Consider the following 25,272-nt stretch of genomic DNA (forward strand, 5'->3'; position numbering starts at 1 on the left):
TCTGTTTATGAACTGCTTGTTCAGACATTTTGCCTATATTTTTCTTTTATGTTAACCTGCTCTCATAGATACTTTTTTTTAAATCAGGGAACTGATATTACTCCTTTCTCATTTACCTTGCAAATATTTATTGCTCATTATTTGACATTGTGTGAGGGCACTATTGTTTTTAAATTTTTGTTTTAATGAGACAATGAAGTGTTTCATACTGACTATATTATTTATAGCCTATGGAAAGAAGACAATCTTCAAAATTTGTCATAAAAAGGGGGTCCTACATTTCTTATAAATAAGGGTAAGATTCATTCATATTTGCCTACTCTCAAAGGATAGCACTTATATATGTGTTTTATTTATCACGAATGTAATGAGATAATCAAACAATACTGATTAAAATGGATAATCACTAAGCTTATTTTAAATTGACTTCAAAGTTGGCTGATATTTGAAATCATAAAATTGTGAGTTACAACACTTTGGAGTCATGTAGAGAGAATCTAACACAGAAATGACTTTGATGAAGACAAGCATATATGTTTTAAACATGCAGACAGTATCACTGAGCAAAAGTAAAGATATGATGATCATCAATTAATATATAGAAAAAATCTCATTTTCATCAAGTTTTGTTGGTCGAAATTATTACCCATTAAAGAAAATTAGTAGAATGGAGAGGTGAGCAACACTGATCCTGGAGATGGACAACCTTGATTTGAGTGCTGGCTCAGGCTCTGGCTTTTTGAGAGGTCTTGGGCAAGTTAATTGACATTATTTTTTCTTAATTTCTTATTCTGTAGAATAAAAATAATAGTAACACATTTTAATCCTTTGTGCCATTGTGAATATTAATTGAGTTAATATATTTACTGTGCGTATGACAGAATCTGTCACAGAGAAAGTGCTACAGAAGGATTGTTGTGTTTTTATTGTACTATTGTCATTTCTTGTGCATTCACACAAAGCAAACTTCCTCTTTTCCAAATCAGAACTATTTATAATGGGTTTAAAAATTGTATTCCATATTCTTTCTATGACTTAAACAATAAATCCCCATTTTAAAGTCACTTACCAACAAAGTTATTCGACAAAAAGCTAAAGAGAGTTGACTCTGCACAGGACCTGTAACCGTTTTGATTCCAAACTTTTATATTAAAAATTTACCCAGCAACTTGAATAGAAGGTAAATTGTTGGATTCATCTCACAAATTCTTATTTATTAGATTTTCATTGGGACCTTAAAATTTATAACAAGCACCTATTTGATGAAAAAATCTTGATCTCGCATTTTGAGTACTGCAAAGTAAATATACAGTACTAATCAAAAGCTTTGGAAATTACTTACTTAACTATTAAAGTCTTAAGACATACATCTCTTAGAATGTGCCCATGTGAGAAATTCATCTTCCACCACTCTATTTGCTTAAGCAGTGTAGAAGATATCTAACCGATTACTTTATTTAGGGGAATAGTATTTTTGTAACATTGTATTAATACAATATTGTGTTCATTTTTTGTCTCATCTTTAATCACTGTGTGCTTTTCCTTTGACAATCAGGACATAGCTTTCCCTGCTCAATGGATAATCTTACTCAAGTGACAGAATTCCTGCCTATGAGGTTTTCTGATATCTGGGAGTTTCAGATACTACTGCTGGACTGTTTCTCCTGCTTTACCTGGCAGCACAGTTGGGGAACCTTCTCATCGACATGATCATTACTCTTGATCAGTATCTTCACACACCCATGTACTTCTTCCTAAAGAACCTCTCCTTTTTTGATTTGTTTTACATCTCAGTCACTGTACCTAAGTCAATACACAGCTCCATGACGCACAGCAACTCCGTCTCTTATCTTGGCTATATGGCTCAAGTCTATTTTTTTCTTTGCTTTTGCATCTGTTGAACTGGTCTTTCTCACACTTATGTACTATGACCTGCTATGTTGCCATTTGCCCCCCCTCCAATATGGAGCCATTATGACATCAGGAACATGCCACCAGATGGCAGTCATTACCTGGCTAAGTTGGTTTTCTTATGCAGCAGTCCACCATGGCAACATGTTTTGGGAGCCCCTTCCAGATCCAACACAAGGCACCAGTTCTTCTGTGACATCCCTCATGTGTGGGCCCTGATTTCCTGTGAGGTTTTCTTTGTTGAGTTTGTGACCCTGGCTCTGAGCTCCAGCTTGGTGCTGATATGCTTGTTCCTATAATCATCTCCTATATCCAGATCTTCTCAACAATACTCAGAATCCCGTCAGGAGAGAGTTGAGTGAAAGCCTTCGCCACCTGCTCCCCACAGCTGACGGTCTTCATATCCTTCATCACCACAGGGCTCTTTGCTGCCTTAGAGCCAGTTGTTAAAACTTTTTCCACTCAAGATTTGATTATTGCTATGGCATATACAGTTTTGCCTCCCTTCCTGAACCCCATCATATACAGTCTTATAATCAAGGAGATCAAAGCATCTGTCTGGAGACTTCTTGGGAAGATAAATCTTCTGCAAAAGTAGATCACCTGGTCTATGCTAATGGAAGATCCTGTAACAAAAGGTGAGGAGACCACAAACACTTTATGAGAAAAAAATGATATTGAAAAAAACTGCTGGATGGCAGAATGAAAATTTTCCAGCCCTATATTTAGAAAGAAATGCAAATGGTCCTTCAAAAAATAAAAATCTATTTGTATGATATCAAATATTCTAAAATTGTGTAACTACGACCTTCTATGGTGATCCATTCCTTCTCATCCCATTTATCTTCCTACTCATGTAAATACCATATATTGAACCTGTAGCCCTATCTTAAAGTCACGATGTATTTGTTGGAAGGGGACAGATGCACAGACACATCTGTTTTTGGTACCTGATTTACCTACTTATCAAAAGAGAACATAAAACAAGCAAAGTGGTTTCAGAGGACAGAAGTTAATGTTGTTGTGGCTTTTGCCCAATATTTTAAGAATATTTTTTCAGTCTTATCTAATCCTATAAATCTTTCAGGAAATTGCGACAAATTTCATCAATACTCTTTTTTGGCATCTATTTAAGTTGCCATGTTTGGGGCCGTCTCCCTGGCGGAGTGGTTAAGTTCGCGCGCTCCTCTGCGGCGGCCCAGGGTTCGGATCCTGGGCGCGGACATGGCACCACTCATCAGGCCACGTTGAGGCAGTGTCCCACATCCCACAACTAGAAGGACCTGCAACTAAGATATACAACTGTGTACAGGGGGGATTTGGGGAGATAAAGCAGAAAAAAAAAATTGGCAACAGTTGTTAGCCCAGGTGCCAAATTTTAAAAAACAAACAAAAAAATAAATTGCCACATTTCACTTTTGAAATGCTGTAATAATAATAATAAAAACAAATATGACTATATTATTTGCTCTACATCAGACATTGGTCTAAACACTTTAGATATCTATGCTTATAGTAATTCAATGCTTTCAATAACACAATTCTGTTGGTTCTATTTATTTCACTCGGGTTACACAGATGAGAAAACTGAGTTAGAAGTCAAGGACTTGCCCAAGTTCACGCAGCCAAAATTGTCTGAATCAGTAATTGATTCCAGGGAGTTTTATTAGAGAATATAGAATATTTGCCACAACTCTATACAATCTTAATATCTGTAATAAATAAAAAATAATGTTCTAATATTAATTGATATTTCTGTTATACATGTACTTCTTATTTTTGTCTGTGTCATAAGAGTCTAGATTCTTGTTGCTAGCACCATATTTAGAATAATTATACCTACTATGTACGGAAGAGTATCAAAGGGTGTGATTGTTGGTGCTATTGTTACCTCAATTTTTATAAAATTTGTTTCAGATTCAAAAGATAATTTTTGAAGTTCTATGTCTTATTCTTCAAAATGAAATAATTATCTCTATTTGATAGATGAAAATTAGGCTTGGAAGCTACGTTTGAAATTTTAATGAAATTTTGATGTCCTTTATGATAGTTGGTTTATTCATTTTTTATAAAGTTTTAAATTTTGTAAATTGTTATTTTCATGGAAAGTGATCCATTTTATTTTGGGTTCTAGATGTCTTAACATGTAAATTTATATCCATTATTCCACTACTAATTCTTCAAAATTGTATGTTCCTGAATAATTCATTGATTACAATTTCTAATTATTTGGCCATTTTATTTTACCTTCAAGGTAATGATATTTTGACAGTTCTTATGTATTTACTTTCTTATTAATCTATAGTACAATTCACTTTTTTGGTGTACAGTTCTGAGTTCAGACAAATGTATGGACTCATGTAACCATCTTCACAATCTAGACACAACATAATTGTACCTCACCCCAGATTCCCTCCTGATACCAATTTATATTCAATATATCCTCTAACTCCAGCCCGTGGCCAATTCTGATTTATCTTTCCTTACAATTTATCTTTCACACAATGTTATGTAAATTGAATTAAAATGTATGTAGGTTTTGAGTCTGGCACTTTTCCTTAGCATAATGTTTTGGGGATAGAGTCATGTTAAATTTTATATCAACACTTTGTTCCTTATTATTGCTGAGAATTTTTCATTGAATGTATTACTACTATTTTTCTTTATCCACTCAGCAGTTTTCAGTTATTAGTATTTAGAAACATAGCTGATATAAACATTCATGTACAGGTTTTTAAGTAAATGTAAGTTTTCATTTCTTTCATGAAAAGGAGTAAAATCATTGAGACTCTTGTTAAGTGTATGGTAAATTTCCTAAGAAATTGACTAAATGCTTTCCAAACTGTAACAGTTTGTGATCAGCAAAGTTTGTTAGTTGAGCATCTGCATTCTTGCCAGCATTTCATATGCGTTATTAATTTCTTATTTTATTCATTTGAATATGTGTATTTTGGTAGCTCATTTAGTTGTAAGTTTACTTTCCTAATGACTAATTGTACAGTTCATCTTTTCCTTTTCAAAGTTTATTTGCTAGGTTTATGTGTGCTTTGTGAAATGTGTCTTCAAATATTTTGCTCATTTTTAATTGGAATGTTGTTATTCCTGAGTTTTGACAGTTCTTCAAATCTTATGGACACAAGTCGTTTGTCAGATCTATGATTTTCAAATATATATCCTTAGTCCATGGTTTGATTTCCACATACCATTTTGCAGAGGAACCATTTTTAACTTTGATGAAATTCAATTTAGCAAAATTTTCCTATATGGATTATGCTTGTAATGACATTTCTAAGACTGTACCAAACCAAAAGTCACAAAGATTCTATATTTTAAGCAGAATTATAGTGTTCGGCTTTACATTTAGGTTTATGATATAATTTGAGTTCATTTTTAAATAACATATGATGTATGCCTCTAGGTTCCTTTTGTTGTCTGCATATGGCTATCGAATGTTTAGCAACTCTTTCCAATGAATTACCTCTTGGCAAGTTGGTAAAAAATATACTAAACTTATCTGTGTGAGTCTATTTCTTGACTCTTGAGTCTGTTTCACTTTTCTATCTTCTCATCATTTTTCTACTTCAACACCTTATTTCTGTACTTTTATAATAAGAATTGAAATTAGGTAGTGTGACTTCTCAATCTTCATTCTACTTTTTCAAACTTTAGATTTTTTTGTCTTACTATATAAATTTTAAAATAATTTTGGATAGAATCAAAACTTAGGATCAAGTCTACGGTCTACTGGACAGCCACATGCAAAAGAATGAAAGTAGGCCGTTACCTTACACCATGCACAAAAATCAACTCAAAATGGATTAAAGACTTGAATGTAAGAACCCAAAATGATGAAACTTCCAGAAGAAAACATAGGCAGTATACTCTTTGACATTGGTCTTAGTAGCATATTTACAAGTACCATGTCTGACTGGGCAATGTAAACAATAGAAAAAATGAACAAATGGGACTACATCAAACTAAAGTCTTCTGCACAGCAAAGGAAACCATCAACAAAATGGAAAGACGACCTAACAATTGGGAGACTATATTTGCAAACCATGTATCTGATAAGGTGTTAATATCCAAAATATACAAAGAACTAATATAGTTCAACCAAAAAATAAAACAATGACCCAATTAAAAAATGGGCAAAAGATCTGAACAGAGATTTCTCCACAGAAGATATAACGATGGAAAACAAGCATATGAAAAGATGTTCAACATCATTAGCTATCAGGGAAATGCAAATCAAAACTAAAATGAGGTGTCACCTCACTCCAGTCAGAATGACTATAACTAACAAAATAGGAAACAATAAGTGTTGGAGAGGAAGCAGAGAGAATGAAACCTTTATACACTGCAAGTGGGAATGCAAACTGGTGCAGTCACTATGGAAAGCAGTATGGAGTATCCTCAGAAAATTAAGAATAGATCTACCATATGATCCAGCTATCCCACTGCTGGGTATTTATCCAAAGAACTTGATAACACAAAGGCATAAAGATACATGCAGCCCTATGTTCATTGCAGCATTATACACAATAGGCAAGACATGGAAGTAACCTAGGTGCCCATGAAGGGACGAATGGATAAAGAAGATATGGTATATATACATAATGGAATACTACTCAGCCATGAGAAATGATGAATACAGCCTTTCGTGACAACATAGGATGGACCTTGAGGGTATTATGCTAAGTGAAATGTCAGTCTACTTATGATCTCACTCATAAGTAGAAGACAAAAACAACAACAAACACATAGCAACTGAGGTTGTATTGTTGATTACCACAGGGGCAGCGGGGAGGAGGGAAGGCAAAAGGGGTGTTTAGGCTCCCATGTGAAGTGATGGACTATAGTTAGTTTTTGGGTGGTAAACATATGTAATATACACAGAATTCAAAATATATTGTGATGTACATCTGAAAGCTATGTTATGTTACAATCCAATGTTCCTGCAATAAAAAATTTTAAAATATCGTTTTGGATATAATCAATTTTCAGGATCAAGTCTACAGTGTACAGCTGTTTATGTAGTCATTATTTTCTGCTTTCTTTTCCATGAAATCATTAAAAATCTACCACACAGAAAATACAAAATAATTTAACCAATAAATCCTTCTCCCTATAGTCTACCTTTTAGAAAATGTTTCCTAAATGGAATTGTATGGTCATAGACTTTTGAGTTTGGCACTTTCCCTGAGAAAAATGGATTTGAGATTCATCCATGTTGAACGGCATATTAGGTCCATGGACTTGAAAGAGGCAAGGATCTGTTATTCTAGTGTAATCTAGTAGTCACTGACTTGTTAATTATATGCATAGGAAGAAAATATAAAACTTAAATACTTTTTATCTACAACTACAATTTTGAGTAATTTATTTTAATTTAAAATATATAACAATTTCAACTTCATATAATAGTCTTAAAATAAGAATATAAAATGAAGAATACACAGAAATGCATCAAAAACAGAGACAAAAGAAGTTCAGTAAAAAGTACGTCATTTACTGCAAATTAATGTTTATTTTAGATAATTGTAATGCACAATTTCATGCTTTTGAACATGAAAGTATATTGTTTTTGAAGTAAATTTGTTAGAAATTATTGGCAAAATAAAATCAAGTGGTTTAGGAATGAGAATTTAAACAGTCTATCCCACACTCAGTATGGACACTAAGAACTGAAGGCACCTCTTACTGTTTTCATTAGCATGGTTTTGTTATTCTTCTGATTTCATTATTATGACTTTATTCTTCCAGGTGTCTCCTGTCCAGTCCAATGGTTTTATTATATTATAGAAATTTCCCCCTAAATCCATCAACTCTTCAATGGAAAACATAAACACAGTTTAGGTCTAAGATTCTTTCACTCCCTTTATTCAAAATCTTCATCTTGCTATTTCTAGTACTCTGAGATTATTGTATGGTGATCTTTATCCTAATGAGGTCCCCCATGCCACATTTGAAAGATTCACCTAAAGTCAAACAGAATTCTCAACAAATTCTCACAGTAACTAAGAAGATTCTGCCAAGTTTGGAAAGATGGAGTGTTCTCTTGCTGTCTTAAGCAATAAAAAAAGTTCTGTCTTATCGACTAGTTCTTTTGGTGATATTTGGGGAACCAGCTTTTGACAACAGTTACAGTAATTAGAAGAGCACAAACAGAAAATGAGGTCACCCAAGTCAGAACTTCCCACAGACAGCTGCAGCATATTGATGTGCCCTGGAGGAATCATGATCATGACACATGTAGAAGTGAAATATATGATACAATATAAAAAATAACGAAATTCAAAATGAAGCTGAGTTATAGTAATACTTTACATCAATTTGTATATAATAAAAGTATTAATTTAAAATTGAGTGCCTTAAGTTAATGATTCATTTTGAAATTTCTAGGCTAACCACGAAAAAAATACTCAATGATATAACGACAGAAAACTAAAAGCTAAAAAAGGAAATAATAAAACTACAACCATATTACTTAAAAAAAAGACAATAAAACACACAGAACAAAAAAAGCACAAACCGAAAAGAAATAACAGAATGCTAGACAGTACTGATACAACTATGTCAGATATTACAATACTTATAAATGAAATAAACACTCCAATTAAAATAAAACGTTATTGGAATGTCAATATGATATTGTTGAACGCAAGATAGACTATTTACTTTTTACAATAAACCCAATCTATGTATAGAACCAAAGTTGATGTGAAGGTAGAGAACTGAAAAAAATATAGCAGGAAAGAAAATCTTTATTACTTTATCATCAGGTAAAGTATTGCTAGAAATAAAAAGAGTCATTTTAGATTGAGAAAGATTTAATTTAGTGTGAAGATAAAGAAATTGCCAATTCCTACTCAATTAATTGCATAATTCAAAATATGAAATAGATGAAACTGACAAAACTAAAAGAAAAAAGTGAAATCCACAAACATATGTGGAGATATTTACATTCTTCTTTCAGTAACAAACTGAAATACCAAATAAAAACTTCATAAAGATTGTGATTAAACTACTCTTTTGAAAAGTTAAAGTAATTAATATTTCTAGAACAGTGCACAGTGTATTTTTATCAACTGCACATAGAACATTTAACAACTCAATATTTAGCCAGAATAATATGCTAACACTCAGCAAATTCTAATGCATTTAAACAATGCAAGATATACTTTCCTAATCACATAGAATCAAACCAAATATCCAAGACAGCGCATAACTAAAAATTTCCCAATAGTATAGAAACAATATAGCACAATTCAAGAACAAGAACTGGATCAAATGTGGGGGCAGGCCACATGGCCAAGTGGTTAAATTTCCACACACTCTGCTTCAGTGGGCTGGGGTTTGTGGGTTCAGATCCCAGGTGCAGACCTACTCCACTCATCAGCCATACTGTGGAGGCATTCCACATACAACATGGAGGAAGACTGGCATGGATGTTAGCTCAGGGCTAATCTTCCTCACACACACACAAAAAGAATTGGGTAAAAAGAATAAGAAATAAAATTGATACAGTATTTTAAACAAAAATATAATGAAAATTAAACATATCTAAATTTATGATATGGTGCTAAAATAGTGCAGAGAAAGATTTATAGCTTCCAAAGTGTATGTTGAAGGAGAAAAGCATTTGAAAATGAATGATCCAAGTGACATCCCAGGAAGGTGTAAGAGGAGCAAAGTAATTCTAAAAAGTAGAAGAGAGTAAATAATTAAATAAAAGGATAAATTAATAAATACCATGCAGGTCTGTAACAGAAAACAGATCTAAATATTAGTTCTTTGAAAAGTTTAACAATGTCAATAGCCCATAGAAAAATTGGTCAAGAAAAAAGGAGAGAGAGAGAGAAAGCACAAATTACCAATATCAGGAAGTAAATCATGGATATTATTAATGTACAGAATGGTGACTATGGTTAACAACACGTTATTTTATACTTGAAATTTGGTAGGAGTAGATCTCAAAAGTTCTCACCACAAAGAAAAGTGTAATTGTGACGTGACAGTTATGTTGATTAGCAAGATTTTGGTAATCGCTTCACAATGCATATGTAAATCAAAACATAATATTGTACAAACTAAATACACATAATATTTATCTATCAACTATACCTCAGTAAAGCTTGGGGTAAAAAGTGAACATTACTAAAGATCTAACAGAAAATACTCAAATACTAAAAACAAGCAAACAAACAAAACCCCCAATAAGTAGAACAAGTAGTAGAAGACATCCAAATTGGAAAGAGAGAAAAATGTCCCTATTTTAATACAACATGAATGTCAGTCTAGAAAATCCAAGAATTAAAAAGAGACACATAAAATTAATAAATGAGTTTATCAAGGTAATAGGATATAAGGCAAATATGCCAAAATCAATCGTATGTCTATATATTAGTAATATACAATTTGAAAGCAATTATACATGTATATATGTAAATATATATGTATGTGTATAAATGTATTTACAGGAGCTTCAAAAGAATAAAATACTTCAGCAAAGACCTAAGAAAATGTGTGCAGGACCTCTGTGCTGAAAATAGAACACATTATTGAAAGAAGTCAACGAAGATCTAAATAAATATAGAGACAATTGTGTTCATGGATTGGAAGGACCAACATAGTAAATATTTCAAATTTAACAATTTGACCTATATATTTAAAATAATTCCAATTAAAATCTCAGTATGATTTTTGGTAAATATAAACAACCTGTTTCTAAGGCAACTTACAGAATGGGAGAGAGTATTTGCAATCCATATATTTGATATTGTGTTAATATCCAATATAAATAAAATATTACACAACTCGATAGTAAAAAAATTGATTAATAAGTGGGCAGAGGAACTGAGCAGATATTTTTCTAAAGAGGATATACATATGGCCAACAGGTACATGAACAGGAGCTTGACGTCTCTAACCATCAGGGAAATAAACATCAAAACCCCAATGAGATATCACCTCACAACTGTTAGAATGCCTGTCATCAAACAGACAAGAGATAATTGTTGGTGAGGATGTGAAGAAGAGGGTACCTTTGAGCACTTTTCGTGAGAATGTAAATTGGTACAAACACTCTGGAAAATAGCGTGGAGATTCATCAAAAACTTAAAAGTAGAATTACCACACGATCCTGCAATCTCACTTCTAGGAATATATCCAAAGGAAATTAAAACAGGACCTCAAAGAGATATCTACCAGCTCATATCCATTGCAACATCGTTCCTGACAGCCAAGATTTAAAAGCAACAAATGCATTAATAAAAAAATATGACTTATATATGTGGCTTATATATATACACACACACAATGGAATTTTATTTAGCCATGAGAAAAAAGGAAATTCTTCCATTTATGACAACATGGATTAATATTGAGAGGAGTATGCTAAGTGAAATATGCCAGACAAAAACAAATACTGTATATTATTATATGTGGAATCTAAAAAGTTGAATTCATAGAAAGAGAGAGTAGAGTGGTGGTTACCAGGAGCTGGGGGTGAGAGAAATGGGAAGATGTTTGTTAATGAGTACACACTTCTGGTTATAAGGTAATTAAGTTCTGGGTATCTAACGCACAGCATGGTAATTTTAGTTAATAATACTGTATTATATACTTGAAAGTTACAAAGATAATATATCTTAAATGCCAATAAAGCTTTAGAAATAAATTAAAATTTATATGAAAAAGCAAATCAACTGGATAAAATAATTTTGAAATATGTATGAAGTTGAAAAAACTCTTCTAAGACTTACTGTAGAGTTCAGTAATCAAGATAGCACAGCTTTGGCAAATGGATTGACACACGCATTTTGAGATTAGAATGCAGAAATAGGGCCACATAAATATGGAAAATTTATTTTGACTAATGTCAAACCAATTCAAAACAGAAAGATTTGCATTTTTTTTACATGTTGTTGGAACAATTTGCATATCTTGGGGCCAGCAGTAGCTTGCATTGTGCTACTGATCAGGAACTTTGAATTGTGGTTACCTTCAGACATGATAACGTCCTGCTGTCCATTTTCTCTGGGACCACTTTAGAAATCGTGATTCCAAGCTGTCTCGCATCTCTTGGAGCCCTGGTCAGGGCTGGAATGGCTTCTGAGATCAAGCAAGATCTTGGCTCTGAGTCCTCCTCAATTCTGCCTTCTGGGGAATTGGTAACCCTGCTTTGGAGACATCCCCTGGCAGCTCAGGTGTCCACCAGAAGGACCCACCTGCATTCTAGACTATCCGTACATGGCTCAGGTCTGTGGACCAACACCAGGTAAGTGGGATAAATAGTCAGTGTGGCATGCATGTATACCTGTGGTTCCCAAAGCATATACCTTCATGCATCAAGGACTTCCAGGCCTGTAAAACAGAGGCTGACCCAGCTCTGCAGGCCATCTTTCTGGGGCCCCAATTTCCCCCTCAGTAGTCCTGATGCAGAGCTGTGAAGCTTGTTTTAGATAGATCCTTTGTGGCCCTGTTTTGGGAAGATACACATGGCTTCTCTGGGTGTGAGGTCTACCACGTGTTTTCACGAGCTTTTCACAGCACTGCCCTGAATGGCAAGACTAAGGATTTCCTGTGTTTTCTGGATTTTCTTTTTTTTTAGAATAGCCTTTTGTTAGGATGGGCTAGACATTTGCAGCAAGGCGTGCCCTCCAGAAGTCCCTACCTATGACCTGATCTGTCCTTACATGATCTATCTACATCTGCCAGGACCAGCGAAAGATCCCTGGGAGGCTGGATGCTGAGTCACCTTGAGATGTTCATATGCAGTTAGCACTAGAGTACCTGTCATCTGTCATCAAGCCATCTAGGCCTGTTGGATAGTGACTTGCCTAGCCACCAGGCATTTTTTCCATGCATTGCACCACTGATGAAGAAGGTGAACTGTGGTTAACCTCAGACCCTATACTCCCCTCCTGTCCTTTTTCCCTGGGGCATGTCTAGAAGCCATGGTTCTCAGCTGTCTCCCATCCCTTGGAATCCTGGTCAGGCCCAGAATGGCTCCTAGATTCTGTGAGTCTGGGCTTTAGAAGAATCAGTAACTCTGCTTGGAACCAAATGTTTCCTGGCAGCTTGGGTTGCCCTCCAGAATGCCCTGCCTGTGGCCCAGACTATCCCTACATGGTCCAGATCCAGAAGCTGACACCAGGGCTCCAGGTGGCATAGTGAGTGCTGTACACGAACATGCAGTTGACTCCCAAAGCATCTGCCTTCAGGCATTCATAACTTCTAGGCCTGTGAATTGGTTGCCGACCAAGCCCAGCTTTGCCATCTCTCTGGGGCCAGTGGTTCCCCATACTTCAGGCCTCAGGCAGAATGGGGAAGGCCATTTCAGCCAGCACCCTTAGGGCTGTGTGCCAGGAAAATACACAGGGCCTCTGTGGGAGTGAGGTCTCCCAGGTGTTTCACATGAGCTGTTCCCCAGCACTGCCCAGGTTAGCAAGGCTAAGGAATCCTATGAAATCTGGCTTCAGGAAAGCAGGAATTTCTCTTTTGAAATGGGCTGAACATCAGCAGTGTGTGGTGTCCCCTAAAAGTCCCTAATTCTGTCCCAGTCTGTCCCTACATGGTCAGAAGATGGGGTAAGATCCCAGGAAGCCTGGATGCTGTGTCATGCCCAGCCAGCACACACAGTTCACAGCTGAGCTCCTGCCCTCAGTCATCAGTCCCTCTACACCCATTTCATAGGGCCTGCCCCAACCACCAGGCATTTTCCTGGGGCCAGCAGTTTCCCAAACTGTGCCATTGATGAGGAGGTTTAATTGTGATTACCCTAGGATAGGATAAGGCCCTGATGTCCTTTTACCTGCAGTTTTTCTGTCAATCATGATTCTCAGCTCTCTCCCATCTTTTGGAACCATGGTCAGGCCTGGAATGGCTTTAGAGATCCTATCAGATATGGCAGTAGTGAAACCAGTAATATGCTGTGGAGCCAGGTGGAACTTGGCATCTCAGGTGTCCCCCAGAAGTTCCATGTGTGGCCCAGCCTATCCCTACATGGCCCAGATGCAGGAACTAATACCAGGGAACTTGGACGCATAGTCAGGGCAGAATGTGCATGCCCAGTTGGCTTCCAGAGCACCTGCCTTCAGCAATCCAGTACTTCTATACCCATTTAACGGGAGCCACTCCAGTCCCACAGCCATCTTCCTGGGGCCTGTGACTCCTTGCTCTGTATTCCTCATGCAGTCCAGGAAAGCTCATTTCACCAAGACCCCTTGTGACCCTGTGCCAGAAAGATACACAGGCCTCTGTGGGAGTGAGTTCTCCTAGGTATTTCTAATGAGCTCTTGTTGGCACAGCTAGGGATGGCACGGCAAAGAAACTCCCATGAGTTCTGGCTTCAGGAAACATGCATGACTATTTTTGAATGGGCTGGACCTCATCAGTGCAGAGTGTTCCCCAAAAGTCCCAATCTCTTGCTCAGTCTTTCCCTAGATAACCAGGACTTGGAGAAAGATCCCAGGTTTCTGAATGCTGTGGCGGACTGACCCACATAAGCACAGTTTGCACCTTAGCACCTGGCCCCAGTTATCAGGTCTTCGAGGTCTGCTGGCCTGAGACTGCCATAGGCAAGCAGACATTATGCTGGGGCTAGTGTTTCGACAAGTCACACATATGATTAGAATGTTTGGATTGTGGTTACCCTCTGACCCCATAAGGCCCTGTTGCACTTTTTCCCTGGATCCTGTCTGGTCATCATGATTCCAAGCTGTCTCTCAGCCCTTTGGAGCCTGGTTCAGGCCTGGAATGGCTTCTGAGAACCCCTGAGATCTGGCTGCAAGATGCCATGAGATGTGGCCTCAGGGGAACAAGTAGCTCTGCTTTTGTGCCTGACAGCCCTGGGTGTCCCCCATCAGACCCCGCCCATGACCCAGACTGTCCTTAGACAGTGCAGGCCCAGGGACTGAAACCAGGTGTATGGAGGAGAGAAACAGCCGAGGAGGCCACCACAGGGTTTCGGGGGATTGAAAAATGTGCACACAGCCAATGGCGAAGCAGATATACTTTTATTCACTTGGGCCTGGCAAACAGATGGTGGGAGCACAGCAGCTCCCCTTGTGGCCACTTTTATGTGACCATTCGACAAAAGTGTCACACAGCCAGCAGATGACATACAAGGTTTACATTATGCAGGTTACACAAGGTGTTTACACACATGGTTGGTGCAGGTGCTGCCTGCAGTGGACATGCTGAGTCACATCTGCCTGGAAACTGCTCTGGTGTGACTGTCCATGATACTTCCATTTCCCTTCACCAGGGAACCTTGATGTCTAGTCAGTGCAGCGTGTGCTGCACAGCTGTCTCCCAAAGTACCTGCCTTCAGGGATCCAGGAAATCTAGGCCTGTGAACAAGGGTCCTCTTTGGCCCAGCAGGCCATCTTCCTGGGGCTAGCGTTTCTTCCCAAATGTACTTGTGATGCAGAGCAGGAAATGTTGTCTCAGCCAGACCTTTTATGACTTTGTGTCAGGAAGATACACAGGGCCTGTGTGGGAGTGAGGTCTACCACGTCTTTCACACGAGCTGTTCTCCAGCACTGCCTGGAGTGTCCAGTTTAAGTATTTGCCATCATATCTGGTTTAAGTGGAACAGTTATTTCTTTTTTGAAATAGTTTTAACCTTGGCCGGGTGAAGAGCCCCCACCATTCCCCCTGTCTGTCTCTACATGGACGGGACGCAGGGAATTATCCCATGGAGCATGGTTGCTGAGATATGCCAGGACATGCATGGACAATTTTGCCAAGCACCTGTCCTAAGTAATCAGGCCCATCAGGCCTGTTTGACAGGCTCTGCCCTAGCCTTCTAGGCATTATACTGGTGAGCGGTTTCCTGCATTGTGCCACTGATGAAGAGTTTTGAATTGTGATTATGGTGAGACCTCATAAGGCCCTGCAGTCCTTTTTTTCTGGGGCCTGTCTGGCCTTCATGACTCCCAAATGTCTCCCATCATTTAGAGCCCTGTTCAGGACTAGAATGATTCTGTGATCCTGCAAGATCTGGCTTCAGGAGAATTAGTAACTCTGCTTTAAAGCCAGATGGGCCCTGGAGCTTGCAGTGTCTTTCAGAATGCCCCATCTGTGTCCTGCACTATCCCTGCAGGGCCCAGGCCCTGGGGACCAATGCCAGGGATGCTCAGTGCATGGTCAGTGCAGAATGCTCGTGTGCAGTTGTCTTCCACTTGCCTTAAGGCATCGAGGTCTTCAAGTCCTTTGAAAACAGGGCTGTGCCAGCCCAGCAGGCCATCATCTTGTGGCCAGTGGTTCCCACACTGCAGTCCTGATGTGGAGCAGGGAAGGTAGTTTTAGCCAGACTCTTTATGGTCCTGGGTCAGGAAGATACACAGGGCTTCTGTGGGTATGAGATCTCCCAGGTATTTCTCATGAGCTGTTTCTGGGAACTGCCCAGGATGGTACAGGAATTTATGTAAATCTGGCTTCAGAGGAATAGGCTTCTCTTTTTTAGAATGGGCTGAACCTTGGAAGTGTGTGCTGTCTCCCTGGAGTCCATTTTTCTTTCCTGGACTGTCCCTACATGACCAGGATCCTTGAAATATCCCATGGAGCCTGGATGCTGAGTCACACTGGCCTGAGCACATACAGTTCACACACAAATAATTCCATCTGTCATCCCTCTAGACCTGTTGGATATGTCCTGCCTCAGCCCACCAGGAATTATCCTTGGGCCAGGCGTTTTCCTTAAGCCTTTTATGAGAAAATTCGAATTGTAGTTATCCTCAGAGGAAATAAGCCCCTATTGTCCTTTTTTTCTGGGTCATGTCTGGCAATCATGATTCCTAGCTGTTTCCTATTCCTTGGAGCCCTGCTGAGGCCCATAATGAATTCTGAGAGACTGGGAGAGATGGCTTCAGAGGAGTTACTAACAGTTTTGGAGCCAGATAGACCCTGGCAGCCCAGGATAGGTCCAGAGACCCCCAACTTAAGCCCAGATTGTCCCTATATTGTCCAAACTGACAGTCTGATCCCAGGAAGCCTGGATGCCCTATCAGTGTGGCCCATGCACGTGACATTGCCTACAGCGCTCTTGTCCGCAGGCGTCCAGGACTTCCAGATCTGTGTAACAGGGGCTGCCACAACCCAGCAGGCCATCTTCAGGGGGCAGCAGTTCCCCACACTGAACTGCTGATACAGCAAACTAAAAATGGAAACTAAAAAAAGTTTAGTTTTTAATTAATGAGACCAAATAGTAGAAAACTAAAAAAAGAGGAATTGCATGATTATTTCAATTGATACACCAAAAGCTTTTGACATAATCCATTATCCATTGCAGATTCAATTTCTCAGAAAACTAGGAATTGATGGAACTTCCTCAGTCTGACAAAGGACATCTATGAAATACCTGTAGTTGGACTTCAATGAAATAACTCTGTTTGGAATGGCCAAGGAAACCAGCATTCCTAAGAATTTCTTTTAAAGCTGCATCTTTTTAGACTGGACTACAGGCAGAACAGTATGGTGAACACATTCACATCACTGAAATAACGTTGTGCTGAATCACGTGCGCAGCTAGCACTCTTCTATACTGACTTTTTAAATATTTTAGTAATATGAAGGTATAGTTTCACATTGTTTTCTCTGTTGCATTCTTTCCAGTGAGAACGCTGTGGTGTCTTTACCTTTGCTTCTCTGTATATAATACTATTTTCTCTTTAAGATTGCTTTCACTATTTTCTCTTTAACACTGATTTTAAATCAATTTTATTTGGTCAACTCTGACATAATTTTCTTCATGTTCCTTGTGCTTGAGGATTGTTGAGCTTCTTGGATTTGTGGCTTTATAGAGTTTTTTTAAACTTTGAAAATAAAATGGCCATTATAACTTCAGATATTTATTCCTGTCCACACTAAATTTTCTTTCTTGGATACATCAATTACATGTATTGATCACTGTTTTCACATGTCCTCCAACTCACTGTTCCCATTTTCTTTCTGAACCTCATTTTGGATATTTTCTATTGCTACATCTTCAAGTTCACCATCTTTCTTATTTACTATGTCTAGTCTGTCATTAATACCATCTCATGTAATTTTAATCTTACGTGATTTTATATTTTTTATTTTTAGAAGTTTCATTTGGGTTCTTTATATCCTTCATACCTCTACTTAACATTTTGAACATATGAAAAATAGTTAATACAATTGTTTCTGGTTTCTTGCCTTCTATCTGTATTATCTGCTTCTGTCTTAAGTCGTTTTTACTGATTGTTTTTTCTCCTCATTGTGTGTTGAATTTTCCTGCTGGTTGCCTGCCTGGTCCTCCTTGATCAGATTCCAGATATTGTTAGTTTTACCTTTTTAGTTTGATTATTTTACATTCCTATAAATATATCCAAGCATTGTTCAAATTCACAGTTTAGTTGTTTGGAATCACTTTATTGCTTTAAGATCTTACTTTAAGATTTATGGGCAAGACTGGAACAGTGTTTTTCCTTAGGCAAATCTCTCCTGAATACTCTACCCATTGTTTTCTGAACTCTGAGGTATTCCGTTCTAATTGTTAGGTACAGCCATGGTTCTCCCCTATGTGAGCATCTGACACGATTCCCTTTAATCCTTTTAGATAGTACTTTTATGGGCCTTTGGCAGTTTCCTCCCATGCACATGCAGGACAGTGCTCTGCTGAAAACTTGAGGGCAATTCTTTGCAGATTTTCAGGTTTCTTTCTTTGTAGACTACTACTATTTTGGATTTTATCCTGCAAAGATAGCCAACTTAGTCTCCCCAGAATGCCATGTCCATCTCCTCAACTCGTGATTTTAGTGGACTCTGCCAAGGTTCCACTTACCTGTGCCACAGCCTAAAAAGCTGCTGGAGACAGTAAGCTCAGGGAACTGTGGGACTTACCTCATCTGTTTTCTGTCTCTCAGGGATCTTTATCCTTCATTGCACATTATTCAGTCTCTTGAAATTTTTTAAAACTATACTTTGGCTGAAATTTCCTGATTGTTTCAGGAAGGAAGATGCACTACGCAAAATCTCATATGTCCCCCGATGATCCTCATGTATTCCTATTTATGCCCTTGTGTTATCCCCTCCCTTAAGTGGGACCTGGACCTATTGACTTTCTCTTATCAAACATGATAAACGATGAGATGTCACTTGTGATATTAAGCATTAAAAAGAATATGGTTCCTTCCTTGGGTACCTTGTCATACACTTATTCTCTTGCGTGCTGGTCCTGATACAACCTGCTGCCGTGATGTGAGGCAGCCCAGTGTACACTGCCATGTAGCAAGGTCCTGGTACCTGACAACAACCAGGTGAGTGAACTCAGGAGCAAATCCCTCAGGTGACTCCACTAGAGGCTTCAGATAAGAACGCAGCTGACAACTTGATTGTAAACCCATAAGATATCTTGAGACAGGTGCACTCAGATAAGCTGCTCCTGGTTTCCTGATCCTCATAAAATCTAAGATAATAAACGGAAATCCTAAAATGTTTGAAGACATTCATTAAGTATGAGTTTATATTTGGAAAAGATTCAGTACCTGGTAGTGGGATCATGGCATTACAACAAAAAGTTAAAATGTGAGCACGTCCTCGATAGTAAATGGTAGGCTTTGAGGTGCCTGTGAGTGAAAATGTAATATATCTGATGAATTATCAATAGAAATCTCATGGTGTTGGATAAAACTGCCAGTATTGGCTTGTAAGAACCTGAGAAAATTCTTGTTGGAACTGAAGTAAGTGTAAACTTTGTGATGTAGTATTGGAAAATTTAGTAACTTTCTAATGCAGTAATGTGGAAAGTACAAAATTAATCTAATGTCTCAATCACATTTTTTTCTTGTGATGAAAACTTTTAAGATCAACTCTCTTAAGGCAACTTTCAAATATACAATATATTGTTGTTAAATTGGACACCATGCTGTGCATGGTATCCTCAGAACTCATTTATCTTATAACTGGAGTTTTGTAACTTTTGAGTACTCATACCCATTTTCCCCACACCCACCCCCACCTCTTGAAACAACCAAACTGTTCTCTATATCTATGAGGTTCTTTTTTTAATTCCACATATGAGTGAGACCATGCATTATTTGTCTTTCTCTGTCTGACTTATTTCACATAGCACAATGCCCGCAAAGTCCATTCATGTTTTCACAAATGGTAGGATTTATATATATTCTACATTCAATTTTGCATCCACACCAAGAGTGTACAAGTGTTCTGATTTTCCACATCATTGCCAGCACTTGCTTTCTTTGTATTTTTGATAGTACCCATTCTAACAGGTGTGAGGCGATGTCTCATGTGGGTTTCACTATCATTTGCCTGATGATTACTGATGTGGAGCACATTTTCATATACCTGTTGGCCATTTGGATGTTTTATTTGTAAAAATGTCTATTCAGGTAATCTACCCATTTTTAATCAGATTTTTATTTTTTAAGATTTTATTTTTTCCTTTTTCTCCCCAAAGCCCCCTGGTACATAGTTGTATATTCTTCGTTGTGGGTCCTTCTAGTTTTGGCATGTGAGATGCTGCCTCAGAATAGTTTGATGAGCAGTGCCATGTCCACGCCCAGGATTCGAACCAACGAAACACTGGGCCGCCTGCAGCAGAGCACGCGAACTTAACCACTCGGCCACGGGGCCAGCCCCTAAGAATTTTTTTAATGTTTACTTGTATGAGTTCTTTATATATTTTAGATATTAACCCCCTTAGTGGATATATATGATTGACAAATATTTTCTCGCATTAGTTAGGTTGTCTTTTCATTTTGTGGGTGGTTTCCTTCACTGTTCAGAAGCTTTTAATTTTGATGTAGATATGCTTGTTGACTTTTGCTTTGCAGCTTGTACTCTTCGTGTCATAAACAAAAAGTCATTGTTAAGAACAATGTCAGTGAGGTTTTTCCCTATGTGTTCTTCTAGGAGTTGTACTGTTTCTGGTCTTATATTTAAATATTTATTAAATTTTGACTTAATTTTTTGAGTGATATAAGATGGGGATCCAATTTCGTTTTTTTCTGTGTGTAGTCATCGAGTTTTCTCAAGACTATTTATTGAGGAGTCAATCTTTTTACTCACATGTTCTGGCTCCTTTGTCATAATTTAATTGACCATATACCAGTGTGCTTATTTCTGAGTTCTCTATTCTGTTCCATTGACTTTTTTGTCTTTTTATTCCAATACTATATTTTTAATTACTATATCTTTATAATATAGTTTGAAATCAAGAATGTAATATCTCCAGCTTTGTTTTTATTTCTCTAGATCTCTTTGGCTACTTGGGGTTTCTTGTGGCTCCATACCTATTTCAAAATTGGTTTTATATTTCTGTGAAAAAGACATCATAATTTTGATAGAGATTGCGTTGAATTTGTAGATTTGTTTTAATAGTAATGATATTTAAATAATATTCATTCTTCCAATCCATGAGCATAAAATATCTCTCCATTTAGTTTTGTCTTCTGTTTACTTCATCTATGTCTCTTAGTTTATAGTGTACTAATCTTTTATCTCCTGATTAAATTTATTCCTATGTATTTTATTTTTATTGCTGCTATATATATGTGTATTAAGTGCTACTATATATTTAAACTATTTGAATTTTTCCTAAGTATTGAATTCATTTGTCATTTCCTCATTTTTTAAACATAAACTTTAATACATTGTTTACTGAAATTGGCTTTTGTTGTGTCCCTTATGATTTTATACGACCTGGTTTAAATTTCATTTTGTTCTTTATACCAAAATTTTTTGGATAAAATGATCTTGAAAATGTGTCAAAGTTGTTATAAGACAGAAGTGAAGGCCACCTGGGAAAACAAAAGTTTAGAGAGAACTAATAATCTCCCGATAATGAGGAAATATTTACACTAGTGTTTAAGATAAAAGCAATGTTAGAGGTTTACATTATGAGCCAAACATACTGAAATATACTTAGGAGTTGACACGTGTTAACACCTACACCAGATACTGAAGGGTCATCTTTTTTTTCTTCTTTTCTTTTCATGTTATACTTATCTACTTTATTATCTTTTTAATGACAGAAATGATGCAAGCTAAAATCAAACAATAACAAAGTATGGAAAGAAAAAGTGAATATCCCTCCCTACCCCAATAACAGCTGCACAGCCACCATCACCATCCCTCAGGGTGATTGCCAACAACTTGGTGTGTATCCCTTCACATCATTCTCTGTGCTCATCAACATAGAGACACTCATGTGTGTTTCAGTTTGCTTATCCTCTAAACATGTAATCACACAGTTAGCAAGGTAGAATTTATTTTTTAACGAATGTCTTTATAGATCAAAATATACAGATTTGAGTTGTTCTTTTAAACAATTGTATTTGATTCCTTATGAGTGAACCATATATTGTTATTCATAGGTGTTTTAGTCAGGGTTCTCCAGAAAAACAGAGACAACAGGATGTATATATGTAGAGAGAGAAATTATTTTAAGGAATGGGATCATGCAATTGTGAAGACTGGCAATTCCAAAATCTGGTAGGTCAGGCTGGCAAGCTGGAGACCCGACAAAGAGCTGTAGCTCAAGTCTGAAACTCTGCTGGCAGAATTCCCTCTATATCTGGGGAGGTCATTCTTTTTTTTAGGGCCTTCAACTGATTGGATGAGGCCCACCTACACTATGGAAGATAATCAATATGTTTTACTCAAAGTCTACTGATTTAAATGTTAATCTTTTTTTAAAAAAATGTCATTTTGGTGCAAATAGTTTATAACATTGAGAAATTTCAGTTGTACATTAACATTTTTCAAACAACATATAAATGTACCCCTGAGCTCCTTATGCCCATGCTCCCTGCCATGCTCCAGCTAACCACTAAATTGTTCTCTATGTCTGTAAATTTGTTTATATTTCACATATGAGTGAAATCCTACAGTGTTTGTCTTTCTCTGTCTGGCTAATTTTGTTTAACATGCCCTCAAGACTCATCCATGTGGCTGTGAATGTGAAAATTATGTCTTTTTATGGCTTGGTAATATTGCATTGCATGTATATACCACATCATCTTTATCCAGTTATCAGTTACTGGGCAGCTGGGTTGCTTCCACACCTTGGTTATAGTGAATAATGCTGCAATGAACATAGGGGTGCATAAATCTTTCTGTCTTATTGATTTCAAGTTCTTTGGAAAAATACCCAGTAGTGGGATAGCTGGGTCATATAGTATTTCTATTTTTAATTTTTTGAGAAATCTCCATACCGTTTTCCAATGTGACTGCACCAGTTTGCACTCCCACCAGGAGTGGATGAGGGTTCCCTTTTCTCCACAACCTCTCCAACATTTATTATTTTTTGTCTTGGTGACTATAGCCATTCTAACAGATGTAAGATGGTATCTAAGTGTAGTTTTGATTTGCATCTCCTTAATGTTTAGTAACATTGAGCATCTTTTCATGTGCCTATTGGCCATTTGTATATATTCTTTGGAGAAATGTCTGTTCATATCCTCTGCCCACTTTTTGATTGAGTTCTTTTTTTTTTTTTTTGTAGTTCAGTTGTGTGTGTTCTTTATATATTATAGAGATTAACCCCTTATCAGATATATGATTTGCGAATATTTTCTCCCTGTTGGTGTGTTGTTTTTTTCATTTTGATCTTGGTTTATTTGCCTTTCAAAAGATTTTTGGTCTGATGAAGTCCCACCAATTTATTTTTTCTCTTTTCCTTGTCTGAGTGGACATGCTATTTGTAAAGATCCTTTTAAGGCTGATGGCAAAGTGTATACTGCCTACAGTTTTCTCCAAGAAGTTTTATGGTTTAAGGCCTTACCTTCAAGTCTTTGATCCATTTTGAATCCATTTTTGTGTATGGAGAAAGATAATGTTCTACTTTCATTCTTTTGCGTGTGACTGACCAGTTTTCCCAGCAACATTTATTGATGAAGGTTTCCTTTCTCCATTGTATGTTCTTGGCGTCTTTGTCAAAGATTAGCTATCTATAGATATGTGGCTTTATTTCTGGGCTTTCACTTCTGTTCTATTGACCTGTGTGCCAGTTTTTTATTTATTTATTTTTTTTTTACAAGTACCATGCTGTTTTGATTACTATAGCTTTGTAATATGTTTTGAAGTCAGGGATTGTGAAGCTACCAGCTTTGTTCTTGTTTCTCAGGATTGCTTTGGCTATTTGGGGTCTTTCGTTACCTTGTATGAATTTTCAGATTCTTTGTTCTATTTCTTGAAGAATGTCATTGGGATTTTGATTGGGATTGCATTGAATCTGTAGATTTTTTTAGGTAGAATGGACATTTTAACTATGTTTAGTCTCCCAATCTACGTACATGGAATATCTTTCATTTCTTTATGTCATTTTTTATTTCTTTCAATCATGTCTTATAATTTTCCTTGTATAGGTGTTTCATCTCCTTGGTTAAATTTATTCCTAGATATTTTATTTTTTTCATTGTGATTATAAATGGGGTTATATTCTTGAGTTCTTGTCCTGTTAGTTTGTTATTAGAGTATGGAAATGCGGCAGATTTGTAAGTTGACTTTGTATCCTGCAACTTTGTTGTAGTCGTTGACTATTTCTAATAGTTTTCTAATGGATTCTTAGGGGTTTTCTATATATAAAATCTTGTCATCTACAAACAGCGAGAGTTTCAATTCTTCACTGCCTCTTTGGATTCCTTTTATTTCTTTTTCCTGTCTAATTGCTCTGGCCAAAACCTCCAGTACTATGTTGAATAAGAGTGGTGAGAGGGGCCGGCCTGGTGGCATAGCAGTTAGGTTTGCACATTCTGCTTTGGCAGCATTGGGTCCACTAGTTTGCATCCCAGGTGCAGACCTACGCACCAGTTGCCAAGCCAAGCTTTGGGCAGGCGTCCCACATATAGATTAGAGGAGGGTGGGCATGGATGTTAGCTCAGGGCCAGTCTTCCTGAGCAAAGAAGAGGAAGATTGGTGGTGGATTTTAACTCAGGGCTAATCGTCCTCAAAAAAAGAAAATAGCAGTGAGAATGAGCACCCTTGTCTTCTTCCTTTTCTCAGAGGGGTGGCTTTCAGTTTTTCCCCATTGAATATGATGTTGGCAGTAGGTTTGTCATATAAGGCCTTTATTATGTTGATGCATTTTCCTTCTATACCCATTTTCTTGAGAGTTTTTGTCATGAACGGGTGTTGGATCTTGTCAAATGCTTTCACTGCATCTATGCAGATGACCATGTGGATTTTATTCCTCAATTTCTTGATGTGGTCTATCACATTGATTTATGGATGTTGAACCATCCCTGGGTCCCTGGTATGATTCCCACTTGATCATGATGTATGATCCTTTTAATGAATTGCTGAATTCAGGTTGCCAATAGTTTTTTGAGAATTTTTGCATCTATGTTCATCAGCGATATTGGCCTA

General features: G+C 37.2%; 1 protein-coding gene and 1 pseudogene across 1 annotated transcript in view; both read left to right on the forward strand.

The window, feature by feature from the left end:
• The first annotated feature begins 1,575 nt into the window (after positions 1–1,575).
• On the forward strand, positions 1,576–17,488 carry LOC138921080 (olfactory receptor 14I1-like; annotated as a pseudogene).
• OR2T1C (olfactory receptor family 2 subfamily T member 1C) overlaps positions 2,037–25,272 on the forward strand; it is a 61,359-nt gene continuing 38,123 nt past the window's right edge. Inside the window, exon 1 of the mRNA XM_001496984.5 lies at positions 2,037–2,549. The gene's annotated coding sequence lies outside the window, so the exon portion shown is untranslated. The remainder of the gene's footprint in view (positions 2,550–25,272) is intronic.

The sequence above is a fragment of the Equus caballus genome, chromosome 27 (assembly GCF_041296265.1).
Source record: "Equus caballus isolate H_3958 breed thoroughbred chromosome 27, TB-T2T, whole genome shotgun sequence".
Classification (NCBI taxonomy): Eukaryota; Metazoa; Chordata; class Mammalia; order Perissodactyla; family Equidae; genus Equus; species Equus caballus.